The sequence below is a fragment of the Triticum dicoccoides genome, chromosome 7B (genome assembly GCF_002162155.2).
Source record: "Triticum dicoccoides isolate Atlit2015 ecotype Zavitan chromosome 7B, WEW_v2.0, whole genome shotgun sequence".
Lineage (NCBI taxonomy): Eukaryota > Viridiplantae > Streptophyta > Magnoliopsida > Poales > Poaceae > Triticum > Triticum dicoccoides.
In genome coordinates, this window is record NC_041393.1 from 578,839,099 (window position 1) to 578,862,403 (window position 23,305).

Below are 23,305 nucleotides of genomic sequence, written 5' to 3' on the forward strand. Positions count from 1 at the left end.
GGGGGGGCACCTCCCTTGCTTGGGGGGCAAGCCCCCTCCCCCTCTTGGCCGCCGCCTCCCTCTAGATCCCATCTAGAGGGGCCAGCCCCCCTTCCCCCTTCTCCTGTAAATAGAGGGACGAGGGGAGGGCTGCAACACCACATCCAAGGCGCAACCCTCCCCTCCCAACACCTCTCCTCCTCCACAAGAGCTTGGCGAAGCTCTGCCGGAGTACTGCCACTCCATCACCACCATGCCGTCGTGCTGCTATTGGAGCCTTCTTCCTCAACCTCTCCCTCCTCCTTGCTATATTAAGGCGCGGGAGACATCACCAGGCTGCACGTGTGTTGAACACGGAGGTGCCGTTGTTCGGCGCTAAGATCGGAATCCATCGCGATCTGAATAGTTTCGAGTACGACTCCTTCATCCGCGTTCTTGTAACGCTTCAGTCTCGCGATCTTCAAGGGTATGAAGATGCACTCCCCTCTCTCTCGTTGCTAGTTACTCCATAGATTGATCTTGGTGATGCGTAGAATAATTATAATTTATGCAATGATCCCCAACAACAACCCGGTGTCCTCTGCAAAGGAACCTTTAAGCCGGGGCTTGATGCCTTTCAGGATTTCTTGATTAGCTCTCTCAGCTTGACCATTAGACTGGGGGTGATCCACTGATGACACATCAAGCCGTATGTGCTCACGTTGACAAAAGTCTTCCATAGCACCCATAGAAAGGTTCGTGCCATTATCTGTTATGAAGCTGTGTGGAAAACCAAAACGGAAAATCACCTTCTTTGTGAATTGAACCGTCGTGGCTGCATCACACTTGCTGACTGGCTCCGCCTCTACCCACTTAGTGAACTTATCAACCGCCACCAGAAGGTGGGTCTTCTTATCCTTGGACCTCTTAAAGGGCCCAACCATATCCAGCCCCCAAGTTGCAAACGGCCAAGTGATTGGAATCATCCTCAACTCTTGAGCTGGAACCTGAGCTCGGCGTGAGAACTTCTGACAGCCATCACACTTTTTCACCAAGTCATCAGCATCAGCATGAGCCGTCAGCCAATAGAAGCTGTGACAAAAAGCTTTAGCTACCAAGGATTTTGCACCGGCGTGGTGACCACAATCTCCTTCATGGATCTCACGCAAAATCTCACGGCCTTCTTGAGGAGATATGCAACGCTGAAACGCCCCTGTTACACTACAATGATGCAATTCTCCATTGACGATGGTCATTGACTTGGATCGCCGGATTATCTGCCTAGCCAAAGTTTCGTCCTCCGGTAACTCGCCCCGGTTCATATACGCCAAATATGGGACCGTCCAATCTAGGATAATATGAAGAGCCGCCACCAACTGAGCCTCCGGATCAGGAACAGCCAAATCCTCCTCTGTAGGTAGCTTGACTGACGGGTTATGCAAGACATCCAGAAAAACATTGGGTGAAACCGGTTTACATTGGGAACCCAACCAGCTTAAAGCATCCGTCGCTTCGTTCTTTCGCCGGTCCACATGGTCAAGCTGATAACCCTTGAAGTGACCAGCGACAATATCTACTTCCCGACGATACGCTGCCATGAGTGGGTCTTTGGGATCCCAAGTACCAGACACTTGTTGAGCCACCAGGTCCGAGTCACCAAAACACTTAACCCGGCTTAAATTCATCTCCTTAGCCATTCGAAGACCATGGAGTAAAGCCTCATATTCAGTTGCATTGTTAGTGCAAGGAAACATTAAACGGAGAACCTAACAAAACTTATCACCTCGTGGGGAAGTTAACACGACTCCAGCCCCCGCGCCCTCCAATTGCATGGATCCATCGAAATGAATAGTCCAATAAGTATGATCCAGCTTTTCCTCCGGCGCTTGCAACTCTGTCCAGTCATTGATGAAATCCACAAGCGCTTGGGACTTGATTGCCGTACGAGGCACATATTTTAACCCGTGGGGTCCAAGCTCAATGGCCCACTTGGCAACCCGGCCAGTTGCTTCCCTGTTTTGAATTATATCTCCCAAAGGGGCAGAACTGACCACAGTGATGGAATGACCCTGAAAATACTGCTTAAGCTTCCGGCTGGCCATGAAAACTCCATCGACCAGTTTCTTGTTGGAAATATGCCCTAGAGGCAATAATAAATTGGTTATTATTATTATATTTCCTTGTTCATGATAATCGTTTATTATCCATGCTATAATTGTATTGATAGGAAACTCAGATACATGTGTGGGTACATAGACAACACCGTGTCCCTAGTAAGCCTCTAATTGACTAGCTCGTTGATCAACAGATGGTCATGGTTTCCTGACCATGGACATTGGATGTCGTTGATAACGGGATCACATCATTAGGAGAATGATGTGATGGACAAGACCCAATCCTAAGCCTAGCACAAAGATCGTAGTTCATATGCTAAAGCTTTTCTAATGTCAAGTATCATTTCCTTAGACCATGAGATTGTGCAACTCCCGGATACCGTAAGAATGCTTTGGGTGTACCAAACGTCACAACGTAACTGGGTGGCTATAAAGGTGCACTACAGGTATCTCCGAAAGTGTCTGTTGGGTTGGCACGAATCGAGACTGGGATTTGTCACTCCGTGTAAACGGAGAGGTATCTCTGGGCCCACTCGGTAGGACATCATCATAATGTGCACAATGTGACCAAGGGGTTGATCACGGGATGATGTGTTATTGAACAAGTAAAGAGACTTGCCGGTAACGAGATTGAACAAGGTATCGGGATACCGACGATCGAATCTCGGGCAAGTACAATACCGCTAGACAAAAGGGAATTGTATACGGGATCGATTGAGTCCTTGACATCGTGGTTCATCCGATGAGATCATCGTGGAACATGTGGGAGCCAACATGGGTATCCAGATCCCGCTATTGGTTATTGACCGGAGAACGTCTCGGTCATGTCTGCATGGTTCCCGAACCCGTAGGGTCTACACACTTAAGGTTCGATGACGCTAGGGTTATAAAGGAAGTTTGTATGTGGTTACCGAATGTTGTTCGGAGTCCCGGATGAGATCCCGGACGTCACGAGGAGTTTTGGAATGGTCCGGAGGTAAAGATTTATATATGGGAAGTCCTGTTTTGGTCACCGGAAAAGTTTTGGGTTTTTCCGGTAACGTATCGGGACCACCGGGAGGGTCCCGGGGGTCCACCACATGGGGCCACCATCCCTGGAGGGCTGCATGGGCCAAGTGTGGGAGGGGACCAGCCCCAGGTGGGCTGGTGCGCCCCCCCCCCCCCCCACAGGGCCCAAGGCGCAGGGAAGTGGGGAAGGGGGGCAAACCCTAGGGCGGATGGGCCCTAAGGCCCACCCTAGGTGCGCCTCCCCCGTCTCTCCTTTTGGCCGCCACCCAGATGGGATCTGGGGGCTGCCGCCACCCCTGGGGAGGGAACCCTAGAGGGGGCGCAGCCCCCTCCCCTCCCCCTATAAATACTTGAGGTTTTGGGGCTGCCCACACACGAGTTTCACCTCTCCCAGGCGCAGCCCTACCTCTCTTACTCCTCCTCTCCCGTGGTGCTTGGCGAAGCCCTGCTGGGTTGCCACGCTCCTCCACCACCACCACACCGTTGTGCTGCTGCTGGACGGAGTCTTCCTCAACCTCTCCCTCTCTCCTTGCTGGATCAAGGCGTGGGAGACGTCACCGGGCTGTACGTGTGTTGAACGCGGAGGTGCCGTCCGTTCGGCACTAGGATCTCCGATGATTTGGATCACGACGAGTACGACTCCTTCAACCCCGTTCTCTCTAATGCTTCCGCTTAGCAATCTACGAGGGTATGTAGATGCACTCTCCTTCCCCTCGTTGCTGGTTTTTCCATAGATAGATCTTGGTGACGCGTAGGAAAATTTTGAATTTCTGCTACGTTCCGCAACAGTGGTATCAGAGCTAGGTCTATTGCGTGTATTATTTGCACGAGTAGAACACAAAGTAGTTGTGGGCATTGATTTTGTTCAATATGCTTACCGTTACTAGTCCAATCTTATTTCGACGGTATTGTGGGATGAAGCGGCCCGGACCGACCTTACACGTACTCTTACGTGAGACAGCTTCCATCGACTGACATGCACTTGGTGCATAAGGTGGCTAGCGGGTGCCAGTCTCTCCCACTTTAGTCGGAACGGATTCGATGAAAAGGGTCCTTATGAAGGGTAAATAGCAATTGGCATATCACGTTGTGGTTATGCGTAGGTAAGAAACATTCTTGCTAGAAACCCATAGCAGCCACGTAAAACATGCAAACAACAATTAGAGGACGTCTAACTTGTTTTTACAGGGTATGCTATGTGATGTGATATGGCCAAGAAGAATGTGATGAATATATGTGATGTATGAGATTGATCATGTTCTTGTAATAGGAATCACGACTTGCATGTCGATGCGCATGACAACCGGCAGGAGCCATAGGAGTTGTCTTTATTTATTGTATGACCTGCGTGTCATTATACAACGCCATGTAATTACTTTACTTTATTGCTAACCGGTAGCCATAGTAGTAGTAGTAACAGTTGGCGAGACAACTTCATGAAGACACGATGATGGAGATCATGATGATGGAGATCATGGTGTCATGCCGGTGACGATGATGATCATGGAGCCCCGAAGATGGAGATCAAAAAGGGGCAAAATGATATTGGCCATATCATGTCACTATTTGATTGCATGTGATGTTTATCATGTTTATGCATCTTATTTGCTTAGAACAACGGTAGTAAATAAGATGATCCCTCGTTAAAATTTCAAGAAAGTGTTCCCCCTAACTGTGCACCATTGTGAAAGTTCGTCGTTTCGAAGCACCACGTGATGATCGGGTGTGATAGATTCTTACGTTCACATACAACGGGTGTAAGCCAGATTTACACACGCGAAACACTTAGGTTAACTTGACGAGCCTAGCATGTACAGACATGGCCTCGGAACACAAGAGACCGAAAGGTCGAGCATGAGTCGTATAGTAGATACGATCAACATGAAGATGTTCACCGATGATGACTAGTCCGTCTCACGTGATGATCGGACACGGCCTAGTTGACTCGGATCATGTAATCACTTAGATGACTAGAGGGATGTCTATCTGAGTGGGAGTTCATGAGATGAACTTAATTATCCTGAACATAGTCAAAAAGATCTTTGCAAATTATGTCGTAAGCTCGCGCTTTAGTTCCACTGTTTAGATATGTTCCTAGAGAAAGTATAGTTGAAAGTTGACAGTAGCGATTATGTGGACAGTAGAAAGCTTATGTCCTTAATGCACCGCTCAGTGGTTGAACCCCAAACGTCGTTTGTGGATGTTACGAACATCGGACATACACATTTTGATAACTACATGATAGTTCAGTTAAACGGTTTAGAGTTGAGGCACCAAAGACGTTTTTCGAAACATCGCGGAACATACGAGATGTTTTGAGGGCTGAAATTGGGATTTCAGGCTCGTGCCCACGTCAAGAGGTATAAGACCTCCGACGATTTTCTTAGCCTGCAAACTAAGGGAGAAAAGCTCAATCGTTGAGCTTGTGCTCAGATTGTCTGAGTGCAACAATCACTTGAATCGGGTGGGAGTTGATCTTCCAGATGAGATAGTGATGTTTCTCCAAAGTCATTGCCACCAAGCTGCTAGAGCTTCGTGATGAACTATAACATATCAGGGATAGATATGATGATCCTTGAGGTATTCGCGATGTTTGACACCGCGAAAGTAGAAATCAAGAAGGAGCATCAATTGTTGATGGTTGGTGAAACCACTAGTTTCAAAAGGGGCAAGGGCAAGAAGGGGCACTCCATGAAACGGCAAATCAGTTGCTGCTCCAGTGAAGAAACCCAAGGTTGAACCCAAACCCGAGACTAAGTGCTTCTGTAATAAGGGGAACAACCACTAGAGCAGAATTACCCTAGATACTTGGTAGATAAGAAGGCTGGCAAGGTCGATGGAAGTATATTGGATATACATTATGTTAATGTGTACTTTACTAGTACTCCTAGTAGCACCAGGGTATTAGATACCGGTTCAGTTGCTAAGTGTTAGTAACTCGAAATAAAAGCTACGGAATAAACGGAGACTAGCTCAAGGTGAGCTGACGATATGTGTTGGAAGTGTTTCCAAGTTTGATGTGATCAAATATCGCACGCTCCCTCTACCATCAAGATTAGTAATAAACCTGAGAGTTGTTGTTTGCATTGAGCATAGACATGATTGGATTATGTCTATTGCAATACGGTCATTCATTTAAGGAGAATAATGGTTACTCTGTTTATTTGAATAATACCTTCAATGGTCTAGCACCTGAAAGGAATGGTTTATTGAATCTCGATCGTAGTGATACACATTTTCATGCCAAAAGATATAAGATAGTAATGATAGTACCACTTACTTGTGGCACTGCCATGTAAGTCATATTGGTGTAAAACGCATAAAGAAGCTCCATGTTGATGGATCTTTGAACTCACTCGTTTTTGAAAAGTTTGAGACATGCGAACCATGTCTATTGGTGAATATGCATGAAGAAATTCCATGCAAATGGACCATTTGGACTCACTTGATTTTGAATCAGCGCATGCAAATCATACCACATGGGCAAGATGACTGAAAGCCTCGTTTTTCAGTAAAACGGAACAAGATAGCAAGTTGTTGGAAGTAACACACTTTGATGTGTGCAGTCCAATGAGTGCTGAGGCATGCAGTGAATATCGTTATGTTCTTACTTCACGGATGATTTAAGTAGATACTGAGTATATTTACTTGAAGAAACACAAGTCTGAATTATTGAATGGTTCAAGTAATTTCAGAGTGAAGTTGAAGATCATCGTGACAAGAGGATAAAATGTCTATGATATGATCATAGAGATGAGTATCTGAGTTACGAGCTTTGGCACGAAATTAAGACATTGTGGAAATTGTTTCACAATAAATACCGGCTGGAGCACCATAGAGTGATGGTGTGTCCGAACATCATAGTTACACCCTATTGGATATGGTGCGTACCATGATGTCTCTTATCGAATTACCACTATCGTTCATGGGTTAGGCATTAGAGACAACCGCACTCACTTTAATAGGGCACCACGTAATTCCGTTGAGATGACACCGTTTGAACTATGGTTTGGAGAAACCTAAGTTGTCGTTTCTTAAAAGTTTGGGGATGCGACGCTTATGTGAAAAAGTTTCATCGTGATAAGCTCGAACCCAAAACGGATAAATACATCTTCATAGGATACCCAAAATGGTTGGGTATACCTCCTATCTCAGATCCGGAAGCAAAAGTAATTGTTTCTAGAAATGGGTCCTTTCTCGAGGAAAAGTTTCTCTCGAAAGAATTGAGTGGGAGGATGGTGGAGACTTGATGAGGTTAATGAACCGTTACTTCAACCAGTGTGTAGCAGGGCACAGGAAGTTGTTCCTGTGGCACCTATACCAATTGAAGTAGAAGCTTATGATAGTGATCATGAAACTTCGGATCAAGTCACTACCAAACCTCGTAGGTCGATGAGGATGCGTACTGCTTCAGAGTAATACGTGATCCTATCCTAGAGGTCATGTTGCTAGACAACAATGAACCTACGAGCTATGGAGAAGCAATGGTGGGCCCATATTCCAACATATGGTTAGAAGCCATAAAATCCGAGAGAGGATCCATGACTTTGGAAGCAATACTTGATGGTCATAAGGCCGTTGGGTAAAGATGGATTTTAAAAGGAAGACAGACAATGATGGTAAGTATCACCATTAAGAAGGCTCGACTTGTCGTTAAAGATGTTTTCCGACAAGTTCAAGGAGTTGACTACGGTGAGGCTTTCTCACTTGTAGCGATGCTAAGAGTCTGTTGGAAATGGATTAGCAGTAGCTGCATTTATGAAATCTGGCAGATGGATGTCAAGACGAGTTTCCTTACCAGTTTTCGTAAGGAAAGGTTGTATGTGATACAATCAGAAAAGTTTTGTCGATCCTAAGGATGCTAAAAGGTATGCTGGCTCCAGCGATCCTTCTAAGGACTGGAGTAAGCATCTCGGAGTTGGAATGTGCGCTTTGATGAGATGATCAAAGATTTTGGGTTTATACAAAGTTCATGAGAAACTTGTATTTCCAAAGAAGTGAGTGGGAGCACTATAGAATTTCTGATGAGTATATGTTGTTGACGTATTGTTGATCAGAAATGATGTAGAATTTCTGGAAAGCATATAGGGTTATTTGAAAGGTGTTTTTCAATTGAAAACCTGGATTAGGCTACTTGAACAATAAGCATCAAGATCTATAAGATAGATCAAAATGCTTAATAATACTTTCAAATTGGCACATACCTTGACATGATCTTGAAGGCGTTCAAAATGGATCAGTCAAAGAAGGAGTTCTTGCCTAAGTTGTAAGGTATGAAGTTAAGAGTTAAAGCTCGACCACGGCAGAAGAGAGACAAAGGACGAAGGCCGTCCCCTACGTTTCATACGTAGGCTCTATAGTATGCTATGCTGTGTACCGCACCGGAAGTGTGCCTTGCCATGAGTCAGTCAAGGGGTACAAGAATGATCCAGGAACGGATCATTGGACAGTGGTCAAAGTTATCCTTAGAGAAATAAGGACATGTTTCTCGATTATGGAGGTGACAAAGAGTTTGGCGTAAAGGGTTACGTCGATGCAAGCTTTAACACCTATCCGAGTGACTCTGAGTAGCAAACCGGATACGTATAGTGGAGCAACCATTTGGAATAGCTTCAAGTGGAGCGTGGAAGCAGCATTTACAATATGACATAGAGAATTGCAAAGTACATACGATCTGAATACTGCAGACCCGTTGACTAAAACTTCTCTCACAAGGAAAACATGATCAAACCCCAGAACTCATTGAGTCTTAATCACATGGTGATGTGAACTAGTTAGTGACACTAGTAAACTCTTTGGATGTTGGTCACATGGCGATGTGACCTATCAGTGTTAATCACATAGCGATGTGAACTAGATTATTGACTCTAGTGCAAGTGGGAGACTGTTGGAAATATGCCCTAGAGGCAATAATAAATTGGTTATTATTATTATATTTCCTTGTTCATGATAATCATTTATTATCCATGCTATAATTGTATTGATAGGAAACTCAGATACATGTGTGGGTACATAGACAACACTGTGTCCCTAGTAAGCCTCTAATCGACTAGCTCGTTGATCAACAGATGGTCACGGTTTCCTGACCATGGACATTTGATGTCGTTGATAACGGGATCACATCATTAGGAGAATGATGTGATGGACAAGACCCAATCCTAAGCCTAGCACAAAGATCGTAGTTCGTATGCTAAAGCTTTTCTAATGTCAAGTATCATTTCCTTAGACCATGCGATTGTGCAACTCCCGGATACCGTAAGAATTCTTTGGGTGTACCAAATGTCACAATGTAACTGGGTGGCTATAAAGGTGCACTACAGGTATCTCCGAAAGTGTCTGTTGGGTTGGCATGAATCGAGACTGGGATTTGTCACTCCGTGTAAACGGAGAGGTATCTCTGGGCCCACTCGGTAGGACATCATCATAATGTGCACAATGTGACCAAGGGGTTGATCACGGGATGATGTGTTACAGAACGAGTAAAGATACTTGCCGGTAACGAGATTGAACAAGGTATCGGGATACCGACGATCGAATCTCGGGCAAGTAGAATACCGCTAGACAAAGGGAATTGTATACGGGATCGATTGAGTCCTTGACATCGTGGTTCATCCGATGAGATCATCGTGGAACATGTGGGAGCCAACATGGGTATCCAAATCCCGCTGTTGGTTATTGACCGGAGAACGTCTCAGTCATGTCTGCATGGTTCCCGAACCCGTAGGGTCTACACACTTAAGGTTCGATGACGCTAGGGTTATAAAGGAAGTTTGTATGTGGTTATCGAATGTTGTTCGGAGTCCCGGATGAGATCCTCGATGTCACGAGGAGTTTCGGAATAGTCCGGAGGTAAAGATTTATATATGGGAAGTCCTGTTTTGGTCACCGGAAAAGTTTCGGATTTTTCCGGTAACGTACCGGGACCACCGGGAGGGTCCCGGGGGTCCACCAAGTGGGGCCACCATCCCTGGAGGGCTGCATGGGCCAAGCGTGGGAGGGGACCAGCCCCAGGTGGGCTGGTGCGCCCCCCCCCCCCACAGGGCCCAAGACACAGGGAAGTGGGGAAGGGGGGCAAACCCTAGGGCAGATGGGCCCTAAGGCCCACCCTAGGTGCGCCTCCCCCCTCTCTCCTTCTAGCCGCCACCCAGATGGGATCTGGGGGCTGCCGCCACCCCTGGGGAGGGAACCTAGAGGGGGGGCAGCCCCCTCCCCTCCCCCCTATAAATACTTTAGGTTTTGGGGCTGCCCACACACGAGTTTCACCTCTCCCACGCGCAGCCCTACCTCTCTTACTCCTCCTCTCCCGCGGTGCTTGGCGAAGCCCTGCTGGATTGCCACGCTCCTCCACCACCACCACGCCGTTGTGCTGCTGCTGGACGGAGTCTTCCTAAACCTCTCCCTCTCTCCTTGCTGGATCAAGGCGTGGGAGACGTCACCGGGCTGTACGTGTGTTGAACGCGGAGGTGCCGTCCGTTCGGCACTAGGATCTCCGGTGATTTGGATCACGACGAGTACGACTCCTTCAACCCCGTTCTCTTGAACGCTTCCGCTTAGCAATCTACAAGGGTATGTAGATTCACTCTCCTTCCCCTTGTTGTTGGTTTCTCCATAGATAGATCTTGGTGACGCGTAGGAAAACTTTGAATTTCTGCTACGTTTCCCAACATTTCTGCCAATGCGGGTACCTCTGTTTGGACTCAATAAGCACCTCACTGATATAATAAACCGGCCGTTGAACCGGATACTCCTTACCAGCCTCCTTGCGCTCTACCACAATGGCCACACTGAAAGCCTAGGCATTGGCAGCCACATATAACAACAATGGCTCTTTATCAACCGGAGCAGCAAGGACAGGTGGCTCGGCTAACTGCCTCTTCAAATCCTCAAATGCCGCATTAGCAGCATCACTCCAAACAAAATTGTCTGTCTTTTTCATCATCTGATATAGCGGGATAGCCTTCTCTCCCAACCGGCTGATAAACCGCCTTAGCGCTACAATACGACCTGCCAGATGTTGAACATCGTTGATACACGCCGGTTTAGCCAGAGACGTAATAGCTTTGATCTTTTCCAGTTTAGATTTAGTGCCCCTGTTAGACACCTGAAAACCCAAGAGCTTGCCTGCCGGTACACCAAAAACACATTTGGCCGGATTAAGCATCATCTTATAAACCCGGAGATTATCAAAAGTTTCCTTCAAATCATCTATTAACGTCTGCTCTTTTCAGGACTTCACCACGATATCATCCACATAAGCATGAACAGTGTGCCCAATCTGATTATGAAAACAATTCTGCACACATCGCTGATAAGTCGCTTGGGCACTCTTGAGCCCAAAAGGCATAGATACATAGCAGAAGGCTCCAAAGGGAGTTATAAAAGTTGTCTTCTCCTGGTCCTTAACTGCCATTTTGATCTGATGATAACCAGAATAAGCATCCAGAAAGCTCAAACGCTCACAACGCACCGTAGCATCAATAATTTGATCAATACGAGGGAGAGCAAAGGGATCAGCTGGACAAGCCTTGTTCAAATCTGTGTAATCCACACACATACGCCAAGTGTCGTTCTTCTTAAGTACTAGCATCAGGTTAGCTAACCACTCAGGGTGAAAACCCTCCACAATAAACCCTCCTGCTAAGAGCCGGGCTACCTCCTCACCGATGGCCTTGCGTCTTTCTTCATTGAAGCGGCAGAGAAACTGCTTGACCGGTTTAAACTTGGGATCAATATTAAGAGTGTGCTCAGCAAGTTCCCTCGGTACACCTGGCATGTCAGAAGGTTTCCATGCGAAGATGTCCCGGTTCTCACGGATGAACTCGATTAGCGCGCTTTCCTATTTCGGATCCAGGTTGGCGTTGATGCTAGATGCTTAGATGAATCGCCAGGAACAAAGTCAACCAGTTTAGTCTCATCAGCCGATTTAAACTTCAAGGCCAGATCATGCTCTGTAGTTGGTTTTTTCAAAGAAGTCATATCCGCCGGATCAACGTTGTCCTTGTAGAACTTCAACTCCTCTGTTGCACAAACCGACTCAGTATAGGCTGCATCACCTTCTTCACATTCCAAAGTGATCTTACGGCTCCCATGTATTGTGATGGTCCCCTTATGACCCGGCATCTTGAGCTGTAGATAAACATAACATGGCCTTGCCATGAACTTAGCATAAGTCGGCCGTCCAAACAGGGCATGATATGGGCTCTTGATTTTCACCACCTCGAAAGTCAATGTCTCTGATCTTGAATAATGATCATCTCCAAAAGCAACCTCTAGAGCTATCTTACCAACTGGATACGCCGATTTACCAGGCACCACACCATGGGAAACGGTGTTTGACAGTTTAAGATTTTTATCTGTCAACCCCATGCAATAGAAGGTTTCGTAATAAAGAATGTTGATACTGCTCCCTCCATCCATGAGCACCTTGGTGAACTTATATCCTCCAACCTAAGGCGCCACCACCAATGCCAGATGACCCGATTATCAACCCGGGGTGGATGATCCTCTCAACTCCACACAATAGGCTGTTCAGACCAGTGCAAGTAACGGGGCACCTCGGTTCAACGGAGTTCACTGCCCTTTTATGAAGCTTCTGATTGCGCTTGCACAGGCTAGTGGTGAAGACATGCTACTGCCCACTATTCAACTACTTCGAGTTGCTCTGGTAACCTGACTGTTGTTGCTGCTGACTCCCCTGATGATTATAACCACCCTGGTTGCCCTGATTGCTTTGATTGCCATGTCCGCTTTGATTACCTTGAAATCCTGAGTCAGAACTGCCTCCACCATAACCCGGCCCATGAGACCCGGGTCCTGAACCACCGGACGGTCCCTGATCATATCGGAAAAGATCCAAGTTTTTGAACTCCCGCATAATAAAGCAATCCTTCCAGAGGTGTGTAGCTGGCCTTTCTCGCATCCCGTGCCTTGGGCAAGGCTGGTTTAACAGGCGCTCAAGATTGACATCTGATCCTCCACTCCGCGGGGGCGGTTTACCCTTACGACGTTGACCATTATCCTGTGCGTTGGTGTTAGCCATAAAATCTAAACTATTATCCGCTTTACGCTTACCATTGTTACCATGGCCCGCCGGGTTATGCTGCTGCCCTTTGGTGCTGCCGCTCTTCTTTCCCTTCCCCGGCTTTTCATCGTCAGACTCGGGATCCTTGGTACTATCAGAGTTGGCATACTTAACCAGAGCTGCCATAAGCGTTCCCATGTCATTGCAGTGACGCTTGGGCCATCCCAACTTCAGCTTCAGAGGCTTGAACCGGCAATTGCCCTCCAACATTAAGACTGTTGTATCGGCATTGATGCAGTCTGATGAATGCAAGATTTCCGAAACCCGGCGCACCCAATGGGTTGCCGATTCACCTTCTTCTTGGACACAGAAAGCTAAGTCCATAATCGACATGGGCTGCTTGCACGTGTCCTTGAAATTCTGAATAAACCGGGCTTTAACTCGGCCCATGACCCAATGGAGTTAGCTGGCAAACCTTTCAGCCAAGTGCGAGGTGTTCCTTCCAACATCATGGTGAAGTATTTAGCACATGCCGCCTCATCCACATCCAGCATCTCCATCGCCATCTCATAGCTTTCGACCCATGACTCAGGGTGTAAGTCGGCAGTATAATTGGGCACTTTACGAGGGCCCTTGAAATCCTTGGGCAGTCGCACATTGCGTAGAGCCAGGGCGAGACACGGCACCCCCAAAGAACTGGAAGCAACACCTGGTTCCACCAAAGTTGTTGGACGAACCGGAGTAGGCTGGCGTGCAGCATACTGCGCAGCTAACTCGGCTTCTCGACGCGCTCTGCCTTGGTCCACTACGTCCTGAGCATCAGCTCCCCCTCCTGTCGGGTTAGGCCTACGGGGCGGATTATGGTTCCGTCCTGCTGGACACAGTTGGTTCCTCAATATGCCTGTTGTAACTCCGGCTCGGGTGAGGGATTGAATGAATCATATCTCGACTATACGAATAAGCATGCTGCTCAACCATAGCCGTTTGAAGGAGATCTCTGGCCCGTCGTATTTCAACCGCTGTTGGGGACTCGCCGTCCATTGGAATAGCTGTCAATCACGACGCCGCAGCGATCATGTTATCTAAAGGGGTAGAAAAGTGATCCGGTGGTGTTGGCATGTACTGAGGCGGGTCATGGTTCTGACAAGGCGGGTCCATCGTCCGTGGCTGACCCGGCGCTCCTGTCCCAGGTGCTTCAACCCGGTTCACCGCTACCGGGTTACTGGTTCCCGCTCCTGGTGTTTTAAAGAGATTCATTGCTTCATAAACCGGTGGTAGATGAGACCGATGCCTCCTCCTTATCACGTCGTCTGAAGCGTTCTGATCCAGCATGAGCCTGTAATTTTCTGCCTGAATCCGCTGTGTCTGAGCATCCAAAGCGGCCCGCTCCTCAGCCATCCTGGTTTCCTCAGCCGCCAAGTCCTGTTTGGCCTGAGCTAACTGATCTCGCAGCTTCGTGACCTCCATGTTATGCTGATCTCGATTATCCGGGTTAACCTCTGTGGTCAACAATGTTGTCCAGGCGTCCAATAAACCGGACAGGACTTGAGCCGGCGGGCGCGTAGGGCCTCCTGCCCCGGCTGCCATTGCCGCTGCTGATCCGGAAATTATTGCTGTCGCGGTTGAGGAGTGCTGTGCGGGCTGCGTACCGGCCATGAAGATCGCAACCCGGTTTGTCGGCTCAAGGGGGTCCAGAATACTGTCGTCATCGAAACAACCCCCAAACCGGCCATCTTGTAGTTGGTACATTGACTCGGTCTCACCGGTGGATGATTCTCCATCTGAATAGATAACCGTCTCACCGTCGGATATCGGTTCAGATCCCGCACCATTGATGAATCCTACGAACGCACGCTTCATGGCGGGCTGAACCCGGGCGGCGCAGATCCTTCTCGATGAGGTCGGCGCAGATGTCCGGCTCAGGGTCCGGTTCGCCGATCTTGACAATGAAGACATGAATTCCTCCGAAGTGGACCCGGTACCCGTACTCGATTGAGCCGGCGTCGGGGCCCCAACCTGCGCCGTCAATGTAGAGCTTGCCGCGACGACTCTTGGTCATCCGGCCCACTGTGTATCCCTTGAGTCCTTCGAAATTGCCCTCTAAGAACTTGAAACCATCGTGCAATAGCCCCACGGTGGGCGCCAACTGTCGTGGAATTGTCACGTCAGATGTGCTAGTGTGAGGACTTAGTCGTGGAGCCATCGCAACGAGATTAGTTTAAAGGGGTTAAACCGGACAAAGGACACAGGGAGCTTATACTGTTTCGGCCCCTTGCGGTGAAGGAAAAAGCCTACGATTCAGTTGTGGTGGAATTGATGGGGTTTCAATGACCAGGGAGCAAATCCGCTTTGCCTGGCTCTCGAGTTGTTGTTTCTTGTCCTTGAAGCGCCGCCGGGTCGTCCCTTTATATACCCAGGTTGATGCCCGGCGGTTTACAGAATCCCGGCCGGTTCATACATGTGTCCGGCTCGGTTTCTACCTTTTCCTACCTTACAACACAACTTACACAGTATATGGCGGTTTATGTCTACGGGCCCAAACCCGCCTTTGGACCCTGGGCCTTTAAATCTCTATAGTAAAGTATCATACTCCTTGTTTTCATGAGCTTCAATATGGATAACTCATTATGAGTATAACCCGGCCCCACCTGGCGATTTATACTCAACAATTATATCTCCAACACATACGCTTTGCTGCGTCATCAACGGCCGGCGTTGACCGTGATTTCTCGTGGAAAGCACTGCGGCCTTTTCCGTTTCGTCGACTCTCTGCTTTGCCGCGGAGGCCACAGGAATATCAAGCGAAGCAGCACGCAGAACTCGTTTGCGTCAGCGAGGGTCACGCGAAACTCGTTTGGATTTGCGGTGCTACTCCAGAATACACCATCAGATTCAGATAGTAGTACAGCGTGTTATGCTCAGCCGGCGGTGCGGAATCATCAGGAGGGTCTACAAGTATGATTAGACGATAAAACAATGAATAAAAAGACGGATAGGCCAACTAAGCATGGACGTACCGGCAGCGGCAGTACGTTCCGAGAGCGACTGGACTCCTAATCCGTACTTAACCCCCTAAAATGGTGTAGCTAACCCCTGCCACTTGTAGACACGACCCTAAAAAACGGCAGGGGTAATACAATTCTGACCCTGACGTGGTCGACTGCCTAGTGCGTGTCGGGATTGCGACATCGACACCACAGTACGACCATGACATAAAAAAGATAGACGACACTAGGAGATTTGTGGGTTTTAGCGGGTGCTAAGCACTTGAGTTTTGTTATGTGCCTTTGTATTTCTTGCCTTTGTTGGGCTGTGTTTAGAACTCTCTCTCTTAATTAATAAAATGGCAAATCTTTTGCCTTGTTTCAGAAAAGAAAAAGACAGTAGGAGATTTATCTTCTACTCCCTAGGCTTGGTATCCACTACTCCCTTTATAATCTAATATAAGATCATTTAGATTACTAGAGTAGTTCTCTAGACGATCTTAACGCTATTTGAGGACTGGCAAGAAGGAATAAACACATCGGTGCAGCCGCTCTCTCAGACAGCACACAACAACGAACACGCGAAGAAATAATGGAGCGACGGTGGTGCACCGGATTGAATAGCTGCGAAGTTGCGCCTCATGTTTTCCAAACGAAATTGCTCTGCATACAATTTTTGCATGTACGATTTGTCCGACCAAGTGATTCCACCATTGTCGTTGCTGCATAGATTTGATCGGAGGGTGATTGAGCAGTGTTCGTACAACGTCGTATAAAATTTGATCGTACGCCTAGCACTGCTCTTTTCTAAACTTGCGCTCTGACTTAATTGGATGGATGATTGGCGAGAAACAAGATGAACAACACCAAAGAGGAAAGTCGGCAAATCGTTACGCATCCAACATCACTTCAGATGCACAATCTTTTTTATTTAATTATTCACCAAAGAAGATGTGAAGTTTGGAATAACTACTTTTCACATGTATAAACCGGCACTAAGAGCATTTTCAATAGCCGCGTAAAATGAGCGCCGTGCCGTAAATTTGTCCATTTTAACACGCGCGCAAGCGGTAGAGTTGCTCCAGCGGACGCACAATAAGCACGCGCGCGGCATATAGAGTTGGGCGTGTGGTCCGAATCGTCTTCGTGCGCTGTGTATTTGGTGCGTCCGCTTTCGCGCGCGGCACACTCGAGCGCTCACGCCGCACTCTCTCCGTCGCGCCATCTTCGCCTCGCACACGCTGCCGTCGGCGAATTGGCCGGATGAACCCCGCGCCGGTGAACTGAATCGCCATCGTTCGTTGTGTATTTGATTGTTGTGTCTTTCGTTTGTGTCATGAATTTGGTTTGCATTTTGAACTTGGTTGAATGATATTGTGGGCATGAATTTAAACTTGTGGGCATGAACTTCTGGTCATCAACTTGTTTGTGATTTAAATTATATGCCATGTCTTTGTTTTGTAAATTTATTTTGTGTCCAAAATGCAACAAATGTGACATGCATCGGCTGCTTGGCGCGCTGCTACTGCATTTTAGCGCAGTTGCTGGAGCCAGCGCTGCGCGCCACGCCAAACCTGACGATAGGTGCGCCACAAACCAGCTTTTAGCGCGCTGCGCGTTGGCGCTTGTTGGAGATGCTCTAAACCGGAAAAAATGAGTGGTCCGATATATAGTTTTGAATGTGTTGGAATACTAGTACTACTACGAGCATGTACGGACGGGACAGTGGCATTCCCCCGTTGGCCGCCACTTGAGGCGTGCTCTGTGTCGTGCTGTGCTGCGGCACGGCGGTGTGGGTCCCAGCTTGGTTTTGGTGTCCCTGTAAACGCGCAGCGTGGGGCCTCTCAGGTTTGACCGGATGACCCGGACCACGAGGCGTGTATCGAGGCTAACGAGGAGCACGAGTGTAGCGATCAGACCTCAAACAGTCTGATCTCTATGCATCAGTATCATCCCTGAATCGGTAATGCTGACACGCACAATACTCGAGAATTTATAACAGAGTAGCAATCACACACTTATTACATCGAATATCTCAAGAGAGAACTTATTAAAATAATATGGCTTGAGGCCATCTAAAATCGATAACAGCGGAAGGCTTGAAAGATAAAGTGAGTCCATCAACTTCAACGGCATCACTGAGTGAAAGACAACGACTTATGGCACTTTACTCGTCGTCTGGAAAGTCTGAAACATATACGTTACAGCCCGAAACGGGTCAGCACATGGAATATGCTGGCAATGTAGCACATAAAGAGTAATGAACATAACAATTGCTATCACTACATGCATATATGGCTGATGGAAAGCTATATGGTTACAGTTTTGCATAAAGTCAATTTTTTCCTACATCAAAGAAATAAATTTTATTTAACTATCATGGTGGTTGTTAAACATTGAGAAGGTTCCTCCAACTCAATCTCAATTAAACATCATCATTAAACCCAATCAAATTATATTAAGAGTGATGAGATCAACATAATAATCCAAGAACTAAATACTCAAAACGTCCATAACCGTGGACATGGCTAACCATGATTAGTTTGTACACTCTGCAGAGGTTTGCATATTTTTTTCCACAAGACTCGAATACATCCATGGTCGGAGAATCGAGACACGGTCTTTCTAAAACAATAACTCTTTACTCTGGATGGACAGTTTCAACTATTTTCCCCTACATCTGCTATCCCACCACTGAAAGAGGTCTTGCAACTTACTCAACTATGCTAGAGCCCATGATAGCTTGTGGCTGCACACGGAAGTTTCTAGCATGAATAATCTTATGATCCCTTTGAGCCTGGGTGGAGGACCGTAGGATGATCACACGGGTACTCCGGGATATCCTAAGACAACACTGGATTCTCCAGGTGCCCTGACAATCACTGGGTACTCCAGGGTGCCTTCAAGCAATCCATCCAGATGTGTATTAAATTAGCCACCTTAAGTTAACCATTAAGTAACAATGCTCATATTTGTCATGAATCACTCGAACCAAACCACGTCTACAAGCATAGCATAGCAATATAAGCAACGTAGAAGTAACTCCAAATGTTTGATAAGTAAACAGGGCAATAGGTTCTACCTCATCATCTACTTCCCAAAACCCACATGTTAAAATCAGATCCTAACCATGCAATTGTTTAAGGATTGATCTAATACAATAAAACTGGGTAGTAAAGAGGTATGATCAAAGTGTTGTTTGCTTTGCTGATGATCCGCGAAACCTAGAGACTCGTAGTAACACGCTTCGCACTCCGAGTACTCTATCGCAAACAAACAAACATACAATAAGCACTCAACTAGAAGCACGGGTAAAACTGACATAAGAGATCTAACCAGAAAGTTCAACTTAAAAACTCCGGTTTGCAAAAAGAATCAAATCAAACGAAACAACGAAACTCAAACTGCGAGAGAAACAAGCTTCATTTACTAATCTGGACTTAAGTTAAATTTTATAGTAGCAAAATCTAGTTCAAGTTGATTAAACAGAAAGAAGGCTTTGAGATGAAGATCTAGGCACTTGAATCGCCTGATTCCAATAAACGAGCGAAAAGAAAAACTAAAACGAAAAATAGGGCAGAAATCGCAATCGAAAATAATCGCGGAAAACCCTGAAAAAAGAAAAACTGACGAACAGGCTAACGAACGAACGTTCGCTGTCTACGGCTAACGGGTGAAAATTGTTCGTTAAAACGAATGTACGAACGGGCGTTCGCTAAATAACTAAACCGAAAAAAATAAAACCGATCTAAATAAAAAAACTAGGGTTTTCGAAAAAGACGTACGGTTTTCTATGAAAAATGGCGGCGGCGGCGGTGGGCTATCTCGGCGAGGTCCGGCGAGGTCGGCGGCGACTCCGCCAGGGCTGGCGGCGACGGCGGCGAGGGGATCCGGCGGTGGGTGGCGGAACGGGGCGACGGCAGCGCTGAGTGGAGGCGAGGGCGACGCAGCGGCGACGCGGGACAGCGACGTGGCGGCCGCGGTGGCGCGAAATCAACGCTAGGGTTTCGGGCTGGGCGCTGGCGGCTCGGGCCCCCGTGACTTTAAAGGGCCGGCCGGGCTAATGTCCCAGGCACACACGGCCCGGTTAGCTCGGTTGGCTTTTTTAGAAAATAATTTCGCGCTCATAAAAATAAAGAAAAGAAATGCTAAACTGACTCCAAAAATCCTGAAATAAATTTTCCCCTTTCTCTTAAAATATAGCGGACAAAGTGAAAATTTATTTGGGCCTCTAATGCAATTTTGAAAAACGCATATTTTTCCTAATTCAAAAAAAATAGCGATAAAACTCCGAATAAAAATCTTATTTGATTTTGATATTTAATCCCCAATATTTCTTTATTTTGGGGAAGTCATTTTATCCCCTCTCTTTTATTTTTCATAAAAGAAATATTCAAAGAGAAAATAATTAAAATCAAACGATCTTCTTTTCAAAATTTGAAAAAACTCAAATATGAAAATAACGAAATCCCCAAACCTCTCCGTGGATCCTTGAGTTGCGTAGAATTTCTAGAATCAAGCAATGATGATCTGATGTATAACATTTCAAATTGAAAATTTGGGATGTTACAACAAGGTTTTTGGTTTGTGTCTGTTTAGGACACATTTAGATGTGACATAGTTATGTCGCATCTAAGTTGATGTTCACTCTGTTTGTGGTCCTTTTTTCCCCTAGTTTCTTTTGTTTCTTGTTGATGCATTATATATTTGTGATAGCTTAGACGAGACATAGTATTTAAAAAACATTAGGTGTGAATTAAACAAAGTGTTTTGGTTTTCCACCTGCAGATTCGTGTGTGATTGGACGGGGCAAGAACCGTTGTTTGTGGTACAACAGTAGTACATTTGCAACCAAAACTCTCTCGCAGCCTGTGACGTTGCTGGGTCGGTCAAGAATGAGTACTACTCTCTCGGTTAGAAATTACTTGCCATAAAAATGGATGTACGTACAACTAAAATACATCTAGATACATTTATTTCTTGGACGAGTAATTCCGAATGGAGGGAGTACTAATTACGGTATCGCCTCCAAATTCCTAGGTCATCGGTGGTGCGTGCTCGACTACTCGAGTGCTGGTACTGGTTGCGTCTTTGACTATCGCTTCTTTGTCAGACAAACGCAGGGTGAATGAGAATTGTATGGCTTGGCTGGCTTCATGTGAGCACAGTGCTGATGCTCCAAGGACTGACGACGGCATGGGGACGGCCCCAGAACGCAACGCTGGCATTTTGACGGTCATGGCTCGTTCCCGCAGCGACAGCGATCCATCTCCATTAAACCCATTAAGTTACGCGTGAAGGACGGCCAACCAGCTATGTGGTGCAAGCTGGTTGGCCGCGATGAAAAAGCTTTTGGGATATTATCTTTAGGTGGAGGTGAGAAATTTTTAAAAATGTTTTTGTTCTTTTTAGATGGAGGTGATGACCTCACATATTTTTTTAAATGAAGGTCTACGCAAAATGGCGCTCGCTTGTAGGCTATGTTGGTGGTTTTTTTCTTTCTTTTTGACTTTTTTTTCTAGATGGAGGTGAGGATTATTTTAAAAGATTTTTCTAGATGAAGATGAGGACTACACGTATTTTATTAAATGATAATATATGCACAACTTCCTCTTAAACGGCGTCACAGGATGGCGCCCCAGCCACTAGTTCAAATCAACACACGCATGAGAACGGACAACAGAGGCTGTCCGATCGGCATGCTTTTTTATCTGAGCGGAGCCCGATCGATATTACGCTAAAACTGAACTGCTCCTGTTAAGAAAAAAATGAGTGGTAATAATTCAGCAACTTGTGTCGTCATGCTGGTACGCACCGACCCGACTACGTACGAGGCAGGAGACGCCTCCTCTTGAGACCGCGAGAGGGCAAAACATTCCCATGTGAGGCTGTCATGTGGAGGGAGGATGACTAGTTGCCAACAGAATCCAACTCCAACGCCGGTAGATGGCATCATGGCAATGTATAGTATGCACACTCTGGCCTCCTGTGATTGCCAGTAGATGCGCCAAATCACTCACCGTCCCTTGACTTCTGTTCCGATCGTTGTGCCTTCGCGGAGATTTCAGATCCCAACTGCCTCTACTTCTCTGCTAATTCTATTTCTTCTTGTGTACTAGTACTATTATGTTTTGGTTCTATCTGGTCCGGTGTATGCAAATCACATCTAGAAAGAAAGAGCAGTGCGATTTTTTTTTTGTTGAAAACCAGTGCGATTATTTGGGTTTTTTTTTTTTGAGACAAGTGCGATTATTTGGGTGGACACGAGGACGCTGGCTCTTGTACGTTCAGGCTCTCGGGTCGGCCGATCAAGCTAGGGCCCAGCCCAACCTAAAACCCCAGACGAGTACTGTGGAGCTTTATTACACGGCGCCGATCGGCCACAGAGATGATGAAAGAAGAGTAATCCGATATCTTTCCGCGACGGCGCCTTTCCCACCGGGAGCGGCGGGCGTGGAGTCGCTAGACGAATGGCCAGGCTCGGCTCGTTGCGACTTTCCCGCATGATTAGTTGATTACTGCTCGAAAGCAAAATGCTGTTTGCGTTTATTTAACTAACCAAAAGTGCATTAGGCGTGCAAAAGGCGCAGATCACGGGCCTGCCTGCGCCCAAGATACTCTCGCCTTTTCTTCTGGCTGCTCCAACTCTTCGTCCGTAGCAAACGGTAGAACGGAGTTGTAGTTGCTGTTGCTCTGGTTGATTGATTGATGCATGGGAGGGGTGCGCAGACGCAGAAGCAGAAGCAGAAGCACGCACATTGACACTGTGCAGCAAGGTGGCCGGCGGGCGTCACGCAACATTGCTTTTCCTTCACGCCTTCTCCGAGCCGGGTTGGCGCAGTCGGGGACACCCGCATCGGCATCTGGGCGTCCTGCACCCTGATTCTTCGCGCTCTGTCTGTAGAGCACAGTAATTATTGCAAAACTGTAACAAGTGCAGCGGTAATAGTCACCACTCGCCGGTAGTAGTACTATCCACCACGCACACGCCTCCAACAGGAACCACGTAGTAGCTGCCCAACGGGCACCAGCGTACTCGAAGGAATCGCATGGAAATTCCATGCTCCATAATCTGTACTGATACACGTGCGAAAATGAGATGCACGGTCGAATCGCAAAAAAGAAGATGAGATGCACAGTAGTACGTGGCAGCAGCATGCAGCAGTACCACTGACGTGCATGCATGCATGCGTGCAAAGTTGCAAGCAAACATGCACAAA